General features: G+C 48.6%; 1 protein-coding gene and 1 long non-coding RNA gene across 2 annotated transcripts in view; both read left to right on the top strand.

The window, feature by feature from the left end:
- The window catches only part of LOC126516911 (uncharacterized), a 157,702-nt gene that overhangs the window by 71,049 nt on the left and 63,689 nt on the right, over positions 1–22,964 (top strand). The gene's annotated exons all lie outside the window — the stretch shown is intronic.
- Positions 13,962–15,887, top strand: LOC140215349 (uncharacterized). Its single transcript, XR_011892302.1, has 3 exons — positions 13,962–14,157; positions 14,997–15,108; positions 15,314–15,887. It is a non-coding gene; the product is annotated as an uncharacterized lncRNA (long non-coding RNA).

The following is a 22,964-nucleotide window of genomic DNA, read 5'->3' as shown; positions in this document are numbered from 1 at the left end:
AGACTCGATTTCACTTTGTCGAAATCCTCTGCCTCCTCTCTCTCCAAGCGAGCGACTACGTCGGCCGCCTCGCCGGGTAGCAAAGTGAGCAAGCGCTGTGGCCACGTTTCCCGAGAGAACCCCTGCTTCTCGCACGTTCGCTCAAAGTTAACCAGGAACAAACCAATGTCCTCTCCAAGCTTAAACGGCCGCATCAGGTCAGTCATTTTGAACAATACTCGTTCTCCTGCACCGTGTGCCTGACTTCCATTACGAGCGCGTTCCATCTCTAACTCGAGACGCTTCATTTCCAAAGCGTGTTGACGGTCGCGCTCTTCTTTTTCTTTCTCTTTTTGTTCTTTTAGTTCGCGCTCCTGTTTCTCTTTCTGTTCTTTTCGTTCACGCTCATCTTTCTCTTTCTGTTCTTTTCGTTCACGCTCATCTTTCTCTTTCTGTTCTTTAAGTTCACGCTCCTGTCTTTTTGCCGTCTCCCTCTCCTCAATGGTCTCAAGGCATTCCGACAGCTCGTCATCCTCAGCTTCTAACTCAAGAATAGCCCTTAGCAGTTCTGGTTTTCTGAGTTTGTCTGAGACATCCAGACCCAACTCTCTCGCAAGCTCCAGCAATTTCGGTTTGCGCAACGACTTCAAATCCATGGCTGCTCTGAATGCTGCTTTCTCTACTGCCTACTATTGTCTTGCCGCAAACTAACCCGGTAGCAACGACAACCACAATTACCAGCTCTGTTTCTAACACTAACAAAAGCCTGGCAAAACTCAGAAGAAGAAAGTCCCGCACTCACCAAACCTTGCAGCCAAGACTTCAGCGCAGTCGTTCCGCTGCAGGCAACCAGTCATCACACAGGGCTCGTTGCGCTGCTCCCGGATGGTCGTTGTGCTGCTCAGCATACAGTCAACCGCATCTCTTCGCTGCTGGCCTCCGTTGTCGCGATCTCACCGCTGGCAACCAGATGTTGGAATCGTACCGCTGGCACGAGTTGTTGGGGTCTCGGTGCTGACGCCCGTTATTGCCAATGGGTCGCAAGCCCCAAGGGTAGCGTTGGCCTGGCGGCCTGGGGCACTGGAAGCATCCGAAGGTCCCGGCAAAGCAAGAGAAGACTGGTAACAGAACAACTTGTTTATTCTAACGTAGCAAAAGAGCGGCCGGTCAGGTCGACCGAAGTGGAGAGACGGGAGAGCACGTAACTCAACAGTACAAATCGGAGCCTCTCTCCTGGCGTCCGGGGGCAGCTGCTCTTATACCCTCGGCGTCGCGGTCCAAAAGAGAAGGTCACGGGATGAAGGTCGCGGGATGAAGGTCACGGGACGGCGGAGCATGACCCCACGACGGCGCGAACTGTCGAGCCGAGAGACCTGCTGAACCGAGTGTAGTGACGCATCGCCAACCTTCACTTGGGGAGCTCCGCTCCCCTGATGCCGCGCTTTGACAAGCGTGGGCACACACACACACACACACACGAAGACACGTGGCACTGAAACACGCCTGGACACGCTTGGCGGGTAGGCGCTGCGGCGGCGTCGGACGGGCCAAAATGTCCGCCGCTTTGAACAAAGCCCCGGCGTCCGTTGCATCCGCGCCGGCATTACCGCGCGTTGTAGGCGAAACGTAACAACCCCCGGCGCCTCGTCATCATCCGAAGCTCAACATCGTGGAGGAGTGACTAGACGCGCCTCGCCTGCCATTTATGTGCGTATACGGCGTTTGTCGCACGGCAATGGACAGTTCGCTGGTCACCCATCTTCACAGAGTGGAATGGCACTATATACATGTTCTTTCTAGTAATTTTTGTTGTCATCTTGTTTTTTCGCACGGCCTTTATTTAACTAATTTGCTTCCACGGACGCCTATGCACTTCAATTTATTAGCTTAAATATCCCATTACGTGTATTACATAAGGAGTGGTTGATATACGTTTAAATAAAGGGTTTCACGTAAATAAAGGTGAGTAAAAGTGTGATTATTATTATTATTATTATTATTATTATTATTATTATTATTATTATTATTATTATTATTATTATTATTATTATTATTATTATTATTATTATGACGACGGCGGCGGCGGCGGCAAGAGCTGTTAAGCCGAACTCAGTTTGCAGGGAGGAAATGCTAACGCCATATGAATTCGAGGAACGAGTGAGCCGCGTGGCGCGATTTTTAACAGATGCAACTGCATTGATTATGCATGTTTGATGATGCGACTTCCAAATGGTAGATGCGTACTCGAGTTTCTGTCTAACCAGTGATTTATATTCTAGTAATATTACATGTTGCGAAGCATGGCGCAGATGCCGTTTCGTAAAGTCTAGTGCTTTGTTAGCGGATGGTGTAGTAGTTGCGTTAGCGCACCATGAGAAATCGGCGAACAATGTAACGCCTAAGTATTTATTGAATGAGCCGATTCAATCGCAACGTCAGCGATCTTGTAAGGAAAACAAAGGGAATTAAAGCAACGAGCAAAACCACACGAGCTTACATTTTTTATGGTTCTGGGACATTTTCCGGACGTGGCACCATTCTTGTGTCTCTTTAAGATTGTTCTGTAAGAATTCTTCGTCTGAGTAATTCATTATGCTGCGGTCAATCCCGCAATCATCAGCAAACAAGCGAATATGCACGGTTCGTATGCGCATTTTCTCGTATTGGTTGCCGGTATCATATTCTGTTTTCACGGCGAAGGCTTTAAGATATCTTCCGGCTATTCCGAAGGCTCTGATATCCTACTGAAGTTCGACAGTGTTCGATTCATTACTCGAACTGTTTCAGACGTTTCAGAAGCAGGACTGTTCTTTATTTCTTTTAGTGTGAACCGCAGACTTCTTATGATGCGGACGGCGTGCGATTGCCCACAAAACGACAAACTGCCTGCTTCTGCTACGTCCGACGCATAGAACTCTTACAGAAGCAAGCCGCCATCATTAATTGGAGCGTGAGGTCCGAACAAAAAAAAATGCCTTCTTTAATCGGATTGCACAAGCAAACTGCTTATGTCTTGAGGCTAATGAAATTAAATGAATTACATTTCGGGCAACCAACAGCCTCGTCACCGCTTAAGCAACGCGCCTTCTTCGTACACACAATGTAAAAACGAACTATATATATATATATATATATATATATATATATATATATATATATATATATATATATGTGTGTGTGCGTGTGTGTGTGTGTGTGTGTGTGTGTGTGTGTGTGTGTGTGTGTGTGTGTGTGTGTGTGTGTGTGTGTGTGTGTGTGTGTGTTTCTCGTGTTGTTCATGAAAAAAAAACGAAACAAGAAAGCCTAAAAGCGAACATACGCATAAAGCGTGTCCAAACGTCACCGCCTCTTGTACAAGCCATGCAGAGCGAGCCCCATTTAGATGACCCGTGGCCCGCCACATAGACGAGACAAGAATACAGAACAAGAACAAATATCAAAAAGGCCGGCAATATAAAAAGCGATGGTTGTGGCAGCTTCAGGTCAGAGCAACAGAAAACAGAGAGAGAGAGAGAGAGAAAGGCGAAGTGGAGAGAGGGTGTAGAAGACAATGCTAGTGGGGGCAGTATAGGCACTTGACATTCATTGAGGCAAGCCACGACACGCACAGCCCTCCCGCAGCTCCCCCCTTCTCCCCCCCCCCTCTTTCTTCTCGCCGCCTTTTCATCTCTCTCTACATATAGGCAGCAGCTATCCCCTCCACAGGCTCTGCTCATATACATTTGTTGGCGGGTGTGTGTGTGTGTGTGTGTATGTACAGAGGGAGGGGAGGGGGGGGGGGGGGGCGAACGCGTGGAACCGAACATCGCTCGCCCCCTCCCGTCTGCCAGAATCAACTTATCGCGGCGCCCGTCACGTTCCCGCAAGGCGCGCGATGCAACGCGACGCGGGGACACAGACGAGGCCGCGGCGGTGCTGCTTCGGGAGTGCGTTCCGGGGGCCACGCGGCTGCGGACACGTAACATTTCGCCCCTTACACACACACGCACATACACACACACACACCACACACAACTACGTGGGGAGAAGAGGAGCACTGTACGAAATCGTTATTAATGACCCATCAGCGGGACATCCCCCCGCTAACCCACGCTAATGGACTCAATCCCGACATCAAAGGACCCCCTCCCCCGTTCTTTCCTCGCTTTCTCTGTTCGCGCTGCGGCAGCATTTGCGCGCTACTCTGGTGATACGAGCGAGCTGCGCGTGCGTGCGTGCGTCGCGCCGGCGGCGCCTGCGGCGGCACCGAGCGCGTGTGCGAACGCAAACGCCGCGCGGCGGCCGGGTTCACGCTTAGCGGCACGCCTGTCCGCGGGCTGCGGCGCGGTTGTGCATCGGATTGCGTGCGTGGAGCGGCTGCCACCCTGCAGGAGTTCGAAGGAGAAGGATGCACGAGTACTCCGTTTCTTCATTCATTCATTCATTCATTCATTCATTACATGGTCAATGCAGGTTCACGGCTGAAATAAATACATTGAAAAATACGCGCATCCTCTTGTGTGTCTAGCAGGGAGGCTTCGCTTGTATAGGGTGTCCCAGCTAACATTAGCCGAGGCGTTCAAAGGAAAAAAAAATGTTTAGAAAACACGGTGCAAGATACGATTTTAATACAGACGGTGTCCAGTAGTCAGACGTCTGACGACCGTCTCCAGTAGGTCATATAACTGTATCTAGCTCTTTGAATTTTTTTTTCTTTAATGATCTTGCCTAACGTTAGCTGGAACACATGGTATAGCAGGACGCAGGGCAGTCAGGATCTGCTAGAACGCTCTAAATAGCAGTCTATTGGCTCTGGTCGAGAAGGACTTCACGTATTTGTATAGTTATCTACATAGCTTGTTATGAACGTAGAACTGCGAGATTAACCCCTGGCGCGTATTTTAGGCGCACTGCACCTGCCACTCACCGTCAAATGGTTATCACGTTTCCCTATTCCTCTTACGGTTCTGTCTGAATGAAGTTCCAGTTGTAAGTCAAGCGGTTTTGTATACACTTAGTTATTTACGCAGTATCAATGTTTTCACATGTCCCTTGTAACGGTTTTGGGGCTGTGATATATCATTGCCCATAAATTTGCCCCGCAATCATGAATGCCACGACATGAATGAAGTGAGGTGCTTGACATGACGTGCATGCATGACATGAATTTGGAGTGCAGTTTTACATGCAACATTTACCTGCATGCCATGCAGTACATGCATGTGCAGTTTGACAAGTACGTGTTGAGAATTTGGGAGCGCAATTTGACATGCAACACAAAACACGTAGGGTCGGCTTCTCTGCGACAATTTCAAGTTCCATGTGACTGCGCTCAGCGAATGGCAGCGGAGCGGCGCGTGGAGTGTCGCTACGTTGCTTCAATGCTAGTCGCGTTAACGTCGACGTGAGACGGGTTCTGCCATAATAGACAGTTTTAGATTAGGGAACGCAAGCGGCTTGCGTACGCAAGAACTAAGGGCGATGGTACTGCGCATGCGCAGACCCCTACGTCTCGGTCTGCGCACGCGCAGTACCGTCGCCCCTAGTTCCTGCATACGCAAGCCGCTTGCGTCCCCTAATCTAAAACTCTCTCATTCCAATGCCCCATCGTGGGCGCACCGAGCTGCGCGATGCTTGCCTTGCTAACGGTAAAAGTGACAAGTTCCTTTTGAAATCGCCAGCTGTCCGCTCCGCGGGAACCTTGCTTGATACATCCATTCTCAGAGAGAATCATGTTCTTCCGTCTGCGCGTGTGGATGGATGGGCACACTCGTCGGGGCCTCCAAGTCCGAGGCGTAGCTGTATATGAGCCAGTCCTCCGTACAGCGCTGCGGCCGCCGCCGGGAACGCGCGGTCCAGCTCAGAGGGGCCCCTTTTACGCACGCACGAACACGAAGTGGAGACGGAACGCGTCTCATCCGTACGCAGCCCCGGCTACCGCAGCAGTCCTGCCCCCGACTTCCCTAACCGGAAGTTGACCACCGGAAGTGCGCTCAACGTGACTCACACACGCACGCACGCACGTGAGCGGTTGCGCCTGCAAAGGACAGACCGCGCAGCCTCCGTCGATACTACGAGACCTCAAAGCTGTCTAGGAGACTCTCTCTATCTCTCTGCTGCTTCCCTACCCCTAATCTGTCCACACTGTATAAGTTCAGTACAGTGTCGAGTAAGGCCCAAAGAATATCGGGTGCTTCACGATTTCGGCTCCGTGTCCTTTATGTGACTTCGTTCTCTCTTTCACGCTCGCCTAAAACGCCCTTGCGAAGTGCACTCCCGTGTACGACTTGAGACAAAAACTGACCGAAACAGGAAAAGGACACGGAAGCTGCTACCATTTTTGGGCTATTAGTTCGACCTGACCGATGCCAACCTGCGAACGTGCGCGACATTGCGGGGGATGATATGCGAGAGGCACATCTTACCAGAAGCCTGCATATACATTCGTTAAGTTGATGAAAGTGATAACTACAACTTAAATAATAACAAAAGAAAAGACCCCTTCCCGCATGTGGCGTAGCCAGAATTATTTTTCGAAGGGGGTTGGGAGCGGGTGGGGGTTGCACGGTGCCCGGTGTACGTGCCCTTCTTGGCTACACCAATGCTTCCCGCACCACAAAGTATGACGGGAGGTCTATGTATACAGTATAGGCAGACTCGACTGACTATCTGCGCAAGCACTTGGCCAAGAACGGTATGCAGATAGTATACTCTGCGAAGCACACAGTCCGCTACAGTGTTGCCGGCTACAGAGGACTGACTGCTGCGTCCTCCGAAACACACGCACATACGCCGTGCAACCACTTTTGAGTCCGCGGGGTACCAAGCGCGAACGTTGCGCAGTATAGCTCAGTGGTCAGCGCGTCCATCTCCCCGACTGCACATCACACCCCCCACGGTGGCCGAGTGCTTGTGGAGCTGAGCTGAGGTCGCGGGCTCAACTCCCGGCAGTGGCATTTCAAAGGGGGCGAAGTGCCAGAACGCTCGCCTGTAGCGTGCTTTGAATGCACGTTAAGGAACCCCCAAGTGGTCAAAATTCAATCGGTGAGGCTGTCACTATACGACGTCTCTCGTGATCCAGTGTGCAGTTTGGAACCTTGAAGACCACATTTGTTGTTGTTGTTGTTGTTGTTAACGGTACATTACAACTGCAATTCGATACGCACTGATGGCGGTGGTAGGAAAAGATTTGCCTTTCTCTTCGATATGGTAAAGATGATGCGGGGGCCCAACAATGACGTAGGAAAAAGGCCGGATGCACATGGCGAACCCAGTTTCGAGAATTGCTGTCGGGAGTAAAAGTCACCCTAACATAACGGGGAGTCTGCAGTTCGCCTGTTGCGGCTTTCACGGTGGTTATATGGATGCAGACGCTTGCATTCGTTTGATAACACGTTCGGAAGCGCAGGCCGCAGGATTCAGTATTGTCTCGTCCAACACCGTATGCAAGTTTCAGGGGGGAAATTGCGCGTGGAAAAGAGAATTGCCGAGTTATCTCTTTCATTCGCGTATGCAATGCGCTCTCAGAGGGCCAAAGCGACGACGTTATAGAGTCGTCGTTGATGCCTTCCGAATTTGAAACTGTATCTCTTTATTATGCTATAGTCGCTCAATATATTTTTGGCAGCAGGATAGAGCTTTGCCCGGACTTCTACAATGGTTGTTTATTATTATTATTATTATTATTATTATTATTATTATTATTATTATTATTATTTACACACAATATCATCTATTGTCATACTTGGCGCACATTGCGTCTCTACCATGCTTGCAGTCATGATGACGTAGCCTCACTACGATGACGAAGGAAGCGATTTCTGCCGCGCTTTGGGCGAGTAAATCTGTGGCCTGCGTGCTTTCTGCCGCACGAAGCACGACGTATAGTATCAAGGTCCGCGCGTACAGGCTTGGAAAGAGAAATCGCGCTCACTACGCTCGATGTTTCACTGGCGCCTTCTGAGAACCATTGCACCGTCAGCAACCACTGCACCCAACTATGCGCGTGGGCTACGTAAGCTGCCATGCGCGCTCCTTCTGTCTCGTGTATACAGGAGAAGTCCCCGACACCCTCCCCACGCGCCCCTCCCTCTTGAAAGCTCGGCGGATGTGCGACCGTCCCTTCATTGCGTATGCACCCGCGCTCCCCTTCGAGAGCGCACGACGGCCGTGCGCGTATATATATAGTGCGCCCGATGGGAAGTGCGCGGGGGGGGGGGGGGGGAGGAACGGCCATTTAGCGCATGCTCCGCGAACGTACGCGATTCGTTCAGCGTCGCCTTCAATGCCTGCGCGACTACGCCGCTTTTGTGCATGTGCGATGTCTAGAAGGAAGGCAAAATGGGGCTCGAAGCACGGTTTTTCTCCCTCTCGATATCTCGTGTACACCCATTCACTCATTCGAGGCGTCCACATGCAACGCGGAGATACGGCGTGGGTGGTGCTTGTAGCGTGTGCTATATGTGCACGACACGCATGCGGGATCGGACGCCGCTTCAAGCGTTCGGTTCCTTTGTACATTTGCGTGTCAACACAGCAGAGGCTCGCGTTCACGTACGGGCTATACCCATTCCATGAAGTTGCCCGAGATATGCGTACCACATTACTTGTTGTGAACGGTGGTTTAGGCTTGTGCTGAAGACAACGGGATGCGCAAAATGCAATTGAGGCTAATATCGCAAGTACGCCGCAGTTTTCTTCTTTGTTTTTCCTGCAGAAGTGATATATATATATATATATATATATATATTCCAAGTGAACGTTCTGTGCACAAGTCATATTGAGAGGCCATGTTTAAGCTTTGCCCCTTTTCGCCCGAGAAAGCCGTTCTTAAGAGGCTTTTATTTTCGCTTTTCCTCCAGGCCACTGCACAGTTATACATAAGGATCTGATAAATGTACACGAGAGAACATATTTTTGCTCGACATTCTACCTCCAGCTGCAACGTGCGCTGTAGTGGACGAGTGAAACACGCCGACTGGGCTATTCAAAGCGTAATAAGAAGTGCGACTTTATTTATGAGCTATGAGTGTCTTGCTTAAAGATTTCGTTTTCTTCTTGTTAGAGGATTACGGTATTTAGTCGTACATAACACGCGTCAGCGATGCCTTTTCTAACGAAATGGGAACGCTCAGTGAGCCTGGTAAGCAGCCAGCTCTTGGCTGCTCCCCCCCCCCTCCCCCTTGTATATCTCCTGAGAGCCTGCGATATTTCTTTTGTGCGCGCCGTGTCCGTCTACTAACCTTCATCACCGGACGTCAAATGCATGCTTTATATGGGACCTCATATTTCGCATCTAATTATACTGTGCAGATGCGCCAAGTGTGGATATATATATATATATATATATATATATATATATATATATATATATATATATATATATATATATATATATATATATATATATATATATATATATATATATATATATATATATCCACACTTGGCGCATCTGCACAGTATAATTAGATGCGAAATATGAGGTCCCATATAAAGCATGCATTTGACGTCCGGGGATGAAGGTTCGTATAGTATATATATAGCCGGACTGGCATTATACATTGGTTCGTTCGACGTGTAAACGGAACGCGCGTACACCACCGAGGGAACCATTCTTGGCCCCGAAGTGGGGCGGCGTTCCCGTCCGATCGTAAAAACGTCGTTCGGCCCGTTCTCGCGACCTCTCATCGGGTGCACGCGTCTGTACCCCTCATTTGTCGACGTCTCAACGAGAGACGACGGCGCCGGAGGCCGCGGCGGTTGTCGCCGCCGTAACTCACTGCGGCCGGCTTCCTTCCGGCCCGCGGCGGTCGGGAGGGGAGAGAGGCCGCGCGTGGCTAAAGAGCCTCCATTAGGCCTAACTAGCACGCGCGCCAAACGGGCCGCCGCACCCCGCCGCAGTATTTCTGTGCAGGCCTGTTGATGCGACGTGAGCTGCAGTGCACGCCCCGTTATCGGTTATGCTGAAGAGTGTCGGTCTGAACGAAACTGTCAGAAATGTGTCCTTGCAGGAGAAAGCGAAAGTTGTTTTTTTTTTTTTTTTTTGAGGAGGGGAGGATGTTTGTACTGAACATTGCATTCAAGGTGCACTGTCGACAACCGCGTCTCTGTTTAGTCATTGTTGGCCGCATACTGCACTCGGTATGGCAAACGTGCTAGAAGTCATGACGAATGCTCTCGAAGCGCCGCACGCTCGGGTCCGCATTCGCAGTATAGTATATGCATGTACAGTAACTCTACTCAGGTCGAGAATAAATTCGATACGCCTTTCCGCCAGATGCTGGCTAACAAGGAATTAAGCAGATTCCTGCAGCATTCTGAGACCTGAAATTTAAAAAACAAAAAAGAGGAAAAGGCCAGACGAGTTCACTGGCATCGACCAGCAGGGTCACTACCAGTCAGCTCACTGCCGCTACAGTACAGAATGTATTTTTTTTTTTTCTATAGGGCCGGAGCTAACCTTCATGCTAGACATTCTTAGTGAGTGTAATCTCTACGCTACTTGTAATTTGAGCCCTAACTATCAACGACGTGACGGTCAGTATTGCATATACGTACCAGAACGAGAAGAAAGGGGGTTAACCGAGGGGCCCGATATTTAAGTATCATTATCATGAGACGCCAACAAAGACACCAAGGAAGAGTACCCCTATGTTTTCCTTGGTGTCTTTGTTTGTTAGCTTCTCGTGATATGACATACGTACCAGGTAATCAGAACGATCGTCTTACAAAACTCTTTCCGCACCCTGCACGCATTGTGTACAGGTTGTGCAAGAATTTTACGCACCTGGCTAACTTTCTCTTAAAGGTAAACTAGCAATGGCCAAACTATCGGTTACTATCCTTCTCAGTGTTATGTGTGCGTCCACATAACGCCCACAACCTCGGCAAGCGGCATTGCTGTAGTAGCTTTAGGTTAAAGATCAGGGGCAATTCCACGTGCAATACAGAAAATGCCAGTTTTTGACAGAATCCTCCATTTTCCCCGCATACATTGCGTTATGATCAAACATAGACTTCATTTAGGTACCGGTTCAACAAAGCGCATGTGCGCTCCCTTCCTTATTTGCCAGCTTCCAGGCATGTCGCCGACACAAGGTACTAACTTTTGGTAATATACTAGAATAAACAATGCTATAATCGCATTTAAATTGCACCACGACCGAGAAATAAGGTACTCTTATTTTTCACAAGTTCAACACTACGTCTCGCGGCATGAACCAAACCCAATACCTATCTCAATACCTAGATGGTCTCAATACCTATATAGGACGGGTCGCTCTTTCATTTCTTTCTTTCTTTCTTTCTTTCTTTCTTTCTTTCTTTCTTTCTTTCCTTCTTTCTTTCTTTCTTGCATTGCGAAGTGGGCTTGTCGGTTATTTTTCACTTATTAGCCACCAGTTATTGTGTGTATTTGATCGTGCTTACCGGATGATGTACTCGTATAACTTCACGCGCCTTTCTTGCTTTTTCTTTCATGTGTAACTTTTTTTCTCGCCCTGTTTTCTTTTTCTTCCATCTCGCTGCAAGCGAAAAATTTTATGCGCGTGTTTAAGATTGTCCAAGTCCCCTGCCTGTCGTTGCTATTCCTCTGCGATTGTGAAGTTTTTGTACTTCACGATTTCTCGTACCCGTTAGAATTGTCATATTTTCATTGTAATCTGCCAGATAACCAAATAATGACTGCGTCTGTCAAAGCTTGTATAAGATCTCGTAGCCTGATACCGTATTTTTTTGTTTTATATATTATGACCACACTTTTGCACAACTATGCCATGCTCATTACATGGAAAAATCATGATATAATATGCTGCAGCGAACTGTAACGCGATTCTAAACACGTGCTCGTATACTCCCCGAACTCCGTAACTCCCCGTATACTCCCCATGTGTTCGCATGCATACTTTCATTACGAACATTGACTAGTGTTAACCGTTTTTAGGGCTCTACTTAGTCAAAAAACAAAAAAAAAGCGGAATTGAAGAAACGCTCTCTTCCTTGACATCTAATTGTGATAATTTTCACGATAGAAGCGCCAAAGCCTGCTTTCGTATCGTTGGGGCAGAGACTTGCTATCCTTTTTAATAGTTCTTAACGACAATTATTTGTCCCCCGTGGCCAAAGCGCTTATGCGAGGTCGTCGCCATTTCCAACGTCAACATTGTCCTCCACAGACGCTGACGTGGAAGATGTAGCCTCGCCGCACTGCACGCAAATGCAAGTAGAGCTCTGTTTGCCTGACAAGTGCCCTTCCCGAACCCCTTGGCTATGCTATACATGAACCCTCGGCCGGAAGCGCTGCAAGCGCACGCGCTGCTGCCGGAACTCGGGTTTCATGGCTTGTGGTCCCGAGTTGCGCGGGGTCCGCATCGAGGGTCCTCGTGCAACGACGAGTCACGCATACCGTCATTGAGCTTTTAGTTGCACGCGCCAGTGGCCGGAGGTACTAAAGAAAGCTGGAAGGGAATCTAGGAAGCAGGGAAAGAGGGATACGTCCCTAATCACCCTACAGAAGAATGCGCACGAGTTCCACGGTTACCCCCTTACGTGCGGAGTGCGTATACGGTCGATTGCGCGCATGGTCCGCACGCGGCTACGAGTAATAAGTGACAGCGAATAGCCGTGAGAAAACGTTGGTTGCAATATGCAAAAATAGGGGTCACTGGCATGACGATGAAACGCTCCCTCCCTGCACTCGTGTATTGGGAAAATGTGATCAACGAACCCATTGATATATATATATATATATATATTACGTACGTGAATCGAGCGGTTTATTGTTCTAGTGTTATAGCAAAAGGCGCATGAAAATCAGTTGAAGGCAAATGAGAGTCGTGCAAGTTCGATGTGTGTGCTGTGCAGACCGGCGAAAGCAGGTACGCGTTTCCATAGTGGTGCTCGTCAGAGAGGACAGTGGGCGCGACAATATCTGAATATACCGCAGCGTGGTCTCTGTGGAGCAGTCGCGGTTTAACAAGGCGATCGTGAGATGCTGCTGCTCAGAGAAGGCCGTAGCTGCCGCTGTGGCGCGCAGAGCCACGTGTGCAAATGTTCGCATGGGCGACAGAATCTGCGAGTTTTGACTGTCGATAAAGATGGAGGCTGATAGAGGCAGGTGTTTCCGCTTTCCTCTAGTGCGTGGTTGCGACCAAGTGCCCGCTCACTCGCGCTCACAACACTCCGGAGCGAATCACGGCGGCGCCCACATGGGACCTCTCGACGGAACGGTCTGTAAAACGCCTCGTAAAGCGCGGCGCCACCTAACGGCCCCTGCAAGGCTTACGTGTTTTCTCGCCAGTTCTGCTTTCGCTTAAAAGGTGCGTCCTCGCCAATGCTGCGAACTCGAAAGCGCCATCGGTGAACGACATTCTCGGCCCTATATACGCTGCAGTCGCGAACGGGTGAGAGCCCCCGTAAACAGGCAGTGCGCCATGGCCACGTGAAACAAGGAGCAAGGGCCTGCAGCGTCACGTCAGCAGGCACTGCGGAGCTCGCCGCCACGGCAGCAGCAGCGCGGCGTCGGAGTCGGGTGCACGCCGAGTGTACTGCACGGTGACAGCGCGCAAACGGCGCGGCCCTTCCGATCCGGAGGAACTCAAGCGCGCCCAGGCCCCGCACACTCTCAAGTTCAACAAATGGCCACAGAGGGCGAAAAAATCGACCGCGCGCTGCTGCTAACAAAGCCAGCATAGTAATATCACTTCGGGATGCTTACGTTAGTTTGAACATTTTCCGCTGGAGGCGCCGTAATAAGCGCAATTTTTTTTTTTTGCAAACTTTCTCCTACAATTACCGAAGTACGTTTATTACATGAAAAAGAGGGCGAAATTATCATTGCTAATTTGATATTGTATTCTTTGTAAGTAAGTTTATTGTTTCTTTGTCATTATAAACGCAAATAGCGTTCAGCATCATCGATCTTTCACGTGACCTCTGGCCTGGATTTAAAATTTTTACCGGTATTTTCGAGTGCATGGCGGCACGGATTCATGTTCGTGCGCTCAGGCTGGTTGCTTCTTTTTCGCTAAAACTAGTTTATTGCGCTTCGATGTCACGCGTTATTTAACCTGGGGTGAAGTGACGTGTTTGCAAGCGGACATGTAAGCCCGAAAGTTGGGTATCAATCGTGAGCCATTCGGAACACGTCTGCATCGAAACGGGAGCTGGATTCTGGTGCGGCTGACAACGGCAATAACGGTGAGTCGTTTAACACCGCTGCTTGAATCGTTATATAATATTCGTCTCATTAACTTACAGGCGGAGACAAGTTAACGAACTAGATCCTGCACAGCATATGGCAGTCGGGATCCTCCGTTGCTGTTTCCTAAATAAATCGTTACTTGCGAGGCTGTCGTTATACACACACAATCGGGAAAGAAAGAGCGATATCGGAACGCGCGCCTCATTTTTCATCTTACTGTAGCCGTGGCCATAGGTGACTGGGTAGCCTTAACAATATACATATAAAACTTATTTTCGAGTCCGCCGGCAACTTTTTTCGTCCACAAAATCGAATAATCCTTTGGTAAAATGATGTGAAAGTACAGAATTTAATGTATTAAACAGTTGCAAGCGTGATAATTCACTCATATTTCGTACTTGTTGGTTCCAAATGTTCTTGCTGTTCAGTTTGGTTTACCGTAGGGCATTTATTTTTGCATTTATTTGCAGTGCATCACGTTCGTGCAGAAAAATAATGCATCAGTTCTAATAGCTTCATGACTTTCATGTATTTGCTTGTGGAACCAGCAGTGTGATCTCTTCCAGTGTATAAATGAACGCACGAATGTTCTCATTTGTGATCTTAATAATACTTAAACTGTTTACATGCATTGTATAGTTAGGCAGGCATAAATTTATGGACAATAGCAATATTTATTTAACGTGCTGCTTAAGCGCCCTAGAACAGACAGGGTATATTTGCATGTGTTCTGTAGTCGCAAACCATTACAATATATATGTCACACCTTTTTGCATTTCATATGGCAAAATTGTGCTTTTTTCAATTTCTGATTCAGTCAAAATTTCTGTTCCAGACATGCAGTAATGAGGATGGCACCAGTATAAAGCAACACACTCCACACACTAAACAGAAGCTGCTGCCTGCTACAACAAGGCCATTGTGTGGACATTGGCTGCTACTACAAGGTAAACAACATGTGGTTCAGAAATAAGTATGCCTGATATATGCTGTATTGTCTTGCTAGTCTTGAGATACATGTCATTTGTTTGCAGCAGAAATGAATGTTTGCTCATGTTTATGGTTCAGTATAATTGGTTCGAACATAAAAGAAAACACACGAGTTTGGCTAATCTGTGCTGTATCTCATGTGTCACCATTCTGCCCCAACAGAGTCCATGCCAAGCATACCTTGGTCATCACAGGAGCTCCTATCCACACCAACAGAAAGGGGCTGGAGCTGAATTTGCAAGGCTTTTACACCACGAACAAAGAAGTGCATGCAGAAGAATTTACATGAGATATCAAGTCTGCAGAGCACTGTGTCAAGACTGAAAAGAGCTTCAGCCACCATTCCACCAGCGCGGACAAATTGGCTGAGTCATCCAGGTAACTCAAAAAGGACTTTATGGAAATTCTTCGTCTTCAGATGCGCCTGCAACTTCTGATCAAGCGCGGACGACGCTGGCCAAAAGAGTTCCATCAGTTTGCCCTTAATCAGCTTCCGGGCCATGTCAATTCCATTTGTGCCAAGTGTAATTTTTCTTGTATAAATGCAAGCTTTTTCATTGCCCATTCTCGTTAGAGATCATTCATCCTCATCCAAACATAAAGGTCAACCGATTCTTCGCTGATACTTAACACCAGTCACTGTCTAGTAGCATAACATATCTGTAGCAGTACCTTTTAGTGCATGTTGTCATGCACAATTCCTCTCCTGAAATAGCTGATGCAACATCGACATGTTTCTTGCATTAACCTACGCACTATTTGCTATGCACCATTTTACTTTTCTTGATGTTTTTGGCCTTCAATGCTTGCAGAGCAGGGTGGCTTCTCTCTTGAATGCAAGCTTTCTCATTTTACATATTCCTAGTCGCGTTGATGGTTGCTCTTCTTCCTCGATAGCCTGGGTCTTTGCGCAAGCTACACTGAATGATAGATTGCAGAATCTGGTTTTGGTGCCCCACTTGGTTGTGGTCGCCGTGTTACATTTCTCGGATGTGGGGGCCTGCTCAGTTACATTGGTAAGCAGTCCCTCGAGGTAAGCATTTGCTCCTGCAGTCCGCACAGCGACATGGACTCCCAGTGTACACACACCATAACTGGTGCTCCCCGTTCATTTTTTCCTGCTGCAGCCATGGGCAAATTGTGCTTGTGGCCTACCTCGGCCATGATTTGCTCAAAACTGAGACCAGCATATGTGCTTACATGGTTCGAAGTGTATGAAGTTGATAGCCGTACGGGGGGAAATGCCTGCAAAAATGGCTGCCAAAGGTGATGCCCACGAAAGCGACTTGTCCATATTGAGACAAAGTGGGACACCAAATGTGAGCCACACATTAGTGGCCCTCGACAGAAAAGAAACATGCAGGTTGGAAAGGAGTTAATGCTAAAATGTCGGATAGTCCATTTCGCTGTGTTGGTTGCGTCACCTGATTGCTTCGCAATGGAAGTTGCTCATCTTCAACGGCTACTGTCGTTTCAAACAGGTGCGACGCTCTGTCCAATCTGTTTGTACTGCTGTTTGTCGCTCGTTACCAGACCACCACATATGACGAAGGCAAGCATTATGCCTGTAAGTAGGCGGCTGAATGTATCCTAAGAGACCCGTGTATGTGAATGCTCACTGTTGCCATATGGTTTGTAGCCAATGTATAATGTATTCTCTGAACACTATGTTGTGAATGATTGCCGTTTATTTTTGCTGTTATCTCACTTGGTTACGGTCGCCGTATTATGCTTATCGGATGTGGGGGCCTGGTCAGTTGCATTGGAAAACAGTCTCTCGAGGTAAGCATTTGCTCCTGCCGTCCGCACAGCGACATAGACTCCCAATTTACACACCATGATTCGTGCTCCCCGTTCAGCCTTTCCTGCTGCAGCCATGTGCAAATTGTGCCTGCGGCCTTTCTCAGTCGCAATTAAGCAGGAACGGAGACAAGCATACGTGCTTACATGGTCCAACGTTTTTGAAGTTCATAGCCACATGGGTGGAAAGGCCCGCATAAATGGCTGCCGAAGGTGATGCCCACGAAAGCGACTTGTCCATATTGAGACAAAGTGGCACGCCAAATGTGAGCCACACATTAGTGGCCCTCGACAGAAAAGAAACATGCAGGTTGGAAAGGAGTTAACGTTAAAATGCCGGATAGTCCATTTCGCTGTGTTGGTTGTGGCAGCAGATGCCTGCATCACCTGATTTCTTCGCAATGGAAGTTGCTCATCTTCAACGGCAACTGTCGGTTCAAACAGGTGCGACGCTCTGTCCAATCTGTTTGCACTGCTGTTTGTCGCTCGTTACCAGACCACCACATGCGACGAAGGCAAGCATTATGCCTGTAAGTAGGCGGCTGAATGTATCCTAAGAGACCCGTGTATGTGAATGCTCACTGTTGCCATATGGTTTGTAGCCAATGTATAACGTATTCTCTGAACACTATGTGGTGAATGATTGCCGTTTATTTTTGCTGTTATCTCACTTGGTTACGGTCGCCGTGTTATGCTTATCGGATGTGGCGGCCTGGTCAGTTGCACTGGAAAGCAGTTTCTCGAAGTAAGCATTTGCTCCTGCAATCTGCACAGCGACATAGACTCCCAATTTACACACCGTGATTCGTGCTCCCCGTTCACGTTCAGCCTTTCCTACTGCAGCCATGGGCAAATTGTGCCTGTTGCCTTTCTCGGCCGCGATTAAGCACGAACGGAGACCGGCATACGTGCTTACATGGTCCGACGTGTGTGAAGTTGGGTGCAAAGGCCCGCAAAAATGGCTGATGAAGGTGATGCCCACGAAAGCGACTTGTCCATATTGAGACAATGTGGGAGACCAAGTGCGAGCCACACATTAGCGGCCTCCGAAAGAAAAGTAACGTGGAGGTTGGAAAGGAGTTAAGGCTAAAATGCCGGGTAGTTCATGTCGCTGTGTTGGCTGCGGCAGCAGATGCCTGGTTCACCCGATTGTTTCGCAGTGCAAGTTGCTCATCTTTAACGGCGACTGCCGCTGCAAACAGGCGGGACACTGACCAATCTGCATGAGCCGCTGGTTGTCGCTCGTTACTAGACCGCCATGTGTGACGACGACGGTGAGCCGTTTACGAGCTCGCGTCAAAGATTCCAGTGTATCTCGACATACAAATTTTATTTCTGCTATTGCACGAGAATGTACATACACTGCTTGTCTTCTGCCAATAAAGTCGCACGTTCTGTTCACTCACTTGTGGTTTGTTTGTATGGGCGTCAGTAGAGGCTCTTTGGTCTCCTGGCAATTAGAACGCACCGGCTACGCGGCAGCCGAGGCGAGTACGGCGCGTACGAGCGGATACAAGCGTACACCACCGGCAAAAAGCGGCCATATTGAATAATGCTCTAAAAAAAAAGAAAATGCGCATTTCCGCTTTCTGTTTTAGCAGCGTCATCTGGCGTCCACCTAGGTAAGTTCCATGCGCTGCCGCTGCTTATTTTCGAACCACTGCGGAAGGTACAGTTTCCCTTCTCTAAAGTTGTTCTTTATTCTATGGCGCGCCGCTGGGCGGGTTCGCGAGGCGCGCATGTCGCGGGAGAGGCCTCGAATCGAGACTCGGCGCAAGGCTGAAAGACGCCGGCGACGCGTGCCGCCGTCTCCGCGGGATCCTCGTCTCGCATCTGGCGCGCGGTGACAGATGCTCGCGCGCACGCGCGCTCGCTGCCGACACCGCCTTAATGGACGCCTTAAAGAAGAACGAGACAAAAAAAATAACGACAGAAGTCTGATGCGCCTTGCCAAGCGGGCTGTCTCCGAACACGCCCACTGTGGATCTCTCTTTCTCCGCTCGAGTGGCTCCGCAAGGTTGCACGTGCATGTGCGTGTGCCGTGCGCAGAAGACCCCCTGGGGGCCAGCCGACACGCGAGCTCTTATCGATGACGACCTCTCAGTCGGCGTGCTTACTACCGAAGCGGTATTTAAGCACTGACTCCAAGAGAGTGCCTTTCACGTGTCATTTCCCCCAACGTGATTGGCGCGCGAGGGACCTCATCGTCGAGGCTGTCCAACTAAACTGTTGCTGGGGCCGGAAAATCTGCTCTAAGTCGCGATGAGGCCGTAAATGTGCATGGCCCGTTCACCAAGAGCGCTGGGGAAAAAAAAGAAAGAGAGAGAGAGATAAAACGCCTGAAGGAAGGCTAAAAGTAGTCGGTGGCATCAGGAAAGTGGACGGCAAAGGCAGCGGAAATAATCATGTGATATAATAACACTGCTTAATAAATAATAATAATAATAATAATAATAATAATAATAATGATGATGATGATGATGATGATGATGATGATGATGATGATGATGATGATGATGATGATGATGATGATGAATAAAAATAATAACACATAAAAAGAACGAGAGAAAGGATATACAAAGCTCCTCCTGAGACTTGTTCATCGCTGTAGCTGGCCCTATCATCGTTCGCCGACGTGGGCGGCCGGCGCCTGTCCTAAGGAACTGCGCTTGCATATGCGCATCACTCCTCGAATATGGGCCAAAGTTCGAGCAGCTTGAGAGACATATCAGACGTGTCCTGCTAGCGAAAAACACACGCATAAGCACGTTTAAACTGTACACTTCCACAAGGTGAGAATGCTTCGAAACGCCAATGCTTCCGTCAGCTTGAGTACACCGTGTTGAATTTCACGTCATTTGATGTGTTCACTGCCCGCAGCTGTGCGAGCATGGCATGTCCTAAGAATAAAAACGCGAAACCAATCTCAAGTGTGCCGAGAACGCTTAGTTTCTTTGGCTTGCAAACGACGACTATAAGCTTCCGCTTCATGACCCATACAGAGTCGGGGGCCTCTATTAGAGCGCCAAAGAACAGTTTATGGTGATGGAAAGTATCGCTTCAATAGACTACCCACCTGTGAAGGCATTTTATGCCATTTACGCGTATACCTGACGAGGCATGACATTATAGGTGCCGTCCCTTTCAGAATAAAGTTAGACACAAACTGGCTGTATTTCTTACAGTATAGATATATGGCATCGAAATACTTCACCAAGAAGCATTCCGGCCATAAGTCTCCGCAATGTTTCTGTCTTCCTGCACAAGTCGTACCGTGCATCATGCGTATACGGCAGCTTCGCTGTAGGATGATGATGATATGTAGTGTTTAATGGCGCAAGGGCCAAGTGTGGCCAAAGAGCGCCAAGGGCTTCGCTGGAGCCGTTTTCTGTTATCCTCCGCTAAGTTGACTGTTCGTATATGCTTCGTCGAGAGATACGTTTAACTTGAGCGAAGTGACCTAACGCATACACTTTGCATGCACCGTGTAATACACTGTGCAGCTGCTGAAGCTTGGCGTGACTTCGTTCGCATGGTTTCAGACTGTTTCTAATGGTCATCCAGCACGCACGAATATTCAGCGTAGAGGCACATCTGCCTGTTAGCGATGAAGAACTGCTCGAGCGTTCGCCGCCGGTGCAAGCCATGGAAGCTATACATGCTTCTAATCCGGCTGTGCGTGCGGCAGGAGTCGAGTCGGCTGGCCAAACAGACTGACGCGTAAAAAGTTCCCGTGCATCGCCCTCAGAAGCAAGGAAGAAAATAAAGAAGTCAGAATGAACGGTCAGTACATCGCGCAACGGGGCCTAACGATGCGTGAAAAAACCCCGAGCAATTAGCGCCAGGTGTTTAACGCGACTTGGAAAGAACTATCAGCACACGTCAAGACATCGCTGCCGGGGCGGGGATGAAGCAAATTGAAGGGGTTCTGTCTACTCTGCGCGTCACGAACAGCTTCGCTAAACGATCTCCACAAGCTATACGCACGTACTGAAGCGTGGCGCTTGCAGACGCTGTGTGCCCGATCAATGTGCTCTTCGCAGAAAGTAAGAACGTATGCTGTGGACGAGGTGTTGAAGCTCGCGGGACGCTAACCAGACATGACTGTCGGTTTTATTCGTAATACCCGGCGCTGAACCTGAACCAAGAAATGTTGGAATAAGGCATCAAGGAAACAAAGACATCGTCGTCGTTACATCATAAATAGACAAAATGAACCCCTCGTTATGATATATGCAAAAAATTGAGCAGCCATTCCACTCTGTGAAGGCGGGTGACCAGCGAAGCTATAGCACATCACACAGGGTTAGACAAGGGCACATGTATTAATTTTCATCATTTGGTAATGGTAGCGACTGCAGCTTTGTGATTACTATGATATACGCTGGTTGGTTCGGTTACAGCTTTTGACAGAATTTTGGTTAAAGTTAAATCTATACACGATCGTTGTTGAGCAGTTGAGCGGCTTGGATTGGTGTGTCACTCCAAAGCAAACTCCTCTAGCACAAACTGAGTAAACCATTTCTTGTCTGACTTCGAAATGTTCACATTGAAGTCTCCAGCGATGATCACGGAGGTAGTGTCATCACGGCTAACGCATGCAAAGTGCGTGGTCATAAATTTCTCGATATCACACTTGGGTGTGCCTGGAGATATAAACACTGCATATCACAATTCTGTCTCATTTGTACGGTACATGCATCCCCACAATCGGTGGCATTGTCCTCTTGCGGTGTATGGTTGTACGTACATTCTGTCCTTTGCGAATATGGCAACGCCTCCTGCTCGTGAGTCCATGTGCTGTTCACAAACGATTCCAGTATACCCATAGACTTGAAACAATGTATCTTGGTTCATTATTATTATTATTATTATTATTATTATTATTATTATTATTATTATTATTATTATTATTATTATTATTAGTATTATTATTATTGGCGGAGTGCTTGAAGCCTGCCTCACCTCAGCCGCGGTTCGGCCCGGTATTTTACTATCTCCGGGACCGGCCCACGCTCACCTTTATTTATTATTGTTTCACGGACACGAAGACTACATGGAACCCTAGCCCAATACAGCTTCGCTGCAACAACTCGCAGTTTCACCTGAAACGCGAAGCATTGATAGCAATAGAAAATTATTAGGCAGCTAACGAAGTAAGGTTAGTTATTATCAGCTGCATAAACTGCCGTAAATAGTCGCTTACTAAATTAACAAGCATGTTGTCACGTGCGCACAGGCAGACGTGAACACATTTCACTCAATGACTGCGGACAGTCGCTGTCAGAACGCTGGCGTGATGAAGAGTGGCAGCAGCGGCGAACGAATTCCTCGTTAGGCTGCCTCTCGCTTCAACGCGAACTGGCGCGCAAGAACACAGCGCACACGAAGCCATCAGCTATCTCGGGTCGCCTAGCCTTCCAACCCACCTCAGATTACCTTCAAGATGTGGCGCCTGTGGCCGCCCTCAGCCGCCACAGCCGGAGTAGAAGATATGCGCACTGACTTGCCCCCTCCTGGCGCGCGCACCTCTCCGCGCTGCCCCCCCCCCCCCCCCCCCCCCTTGAGCGCGCGAGAAGACGCCGCCGTACCAAGGCATCAGCTTTCTCGACTCTCCTTTGGAAGCATTCCCTCGCACCTACAGCACAGGGCGCGCGGCCGCGATCTTATTGCACTTAGACTGTATACGGAACATCACGGCAACGCCGACTCTGGAGGGTGCGTATAATATCTATCGCAATAAGAATGCTTTATCTCAATTCACAAAATTTTAATGTCACCAAGCAAATTTCAATGCTTAAATGAATGTTTTGTTGAGCACGGCTTAGCTTCCTTAGCTTAAAGGGGCAGACAACCGCTCGGAGCATAAATCGAGATGACCCCGCTAATGGAAATATTGCGTATCGTACTAGTTAAACGAGCCCTGTTTTTCTCATTAAACGTTGATTTATATTTTTAATTCTTCACTAAAAGCCGCGAAAGATGACCATTGGCGCCTCACGTGGCAGAAACG

The sequence above is a fragment of the Dermacentor andersoni genome, chromosome 1, assembly GCF_023375885.2.
Source record: "Dermacentor andersoni chromosome 1, qqDerAnde1_hic_scaffold, whole genome shotgun sequence".
Taxonomy (NCBI): domain Eukaryota; kingdom Metazoa; phylum Arthropoda; class Arachnida; order Ixodida; family Ixodidae; genus Dermacentor; species Dermacentor andersoni.
Note: the sequence above shows the minus strand (reverse complement) of the source record. Positions and strands in the feature narration are given on the sequence as shown.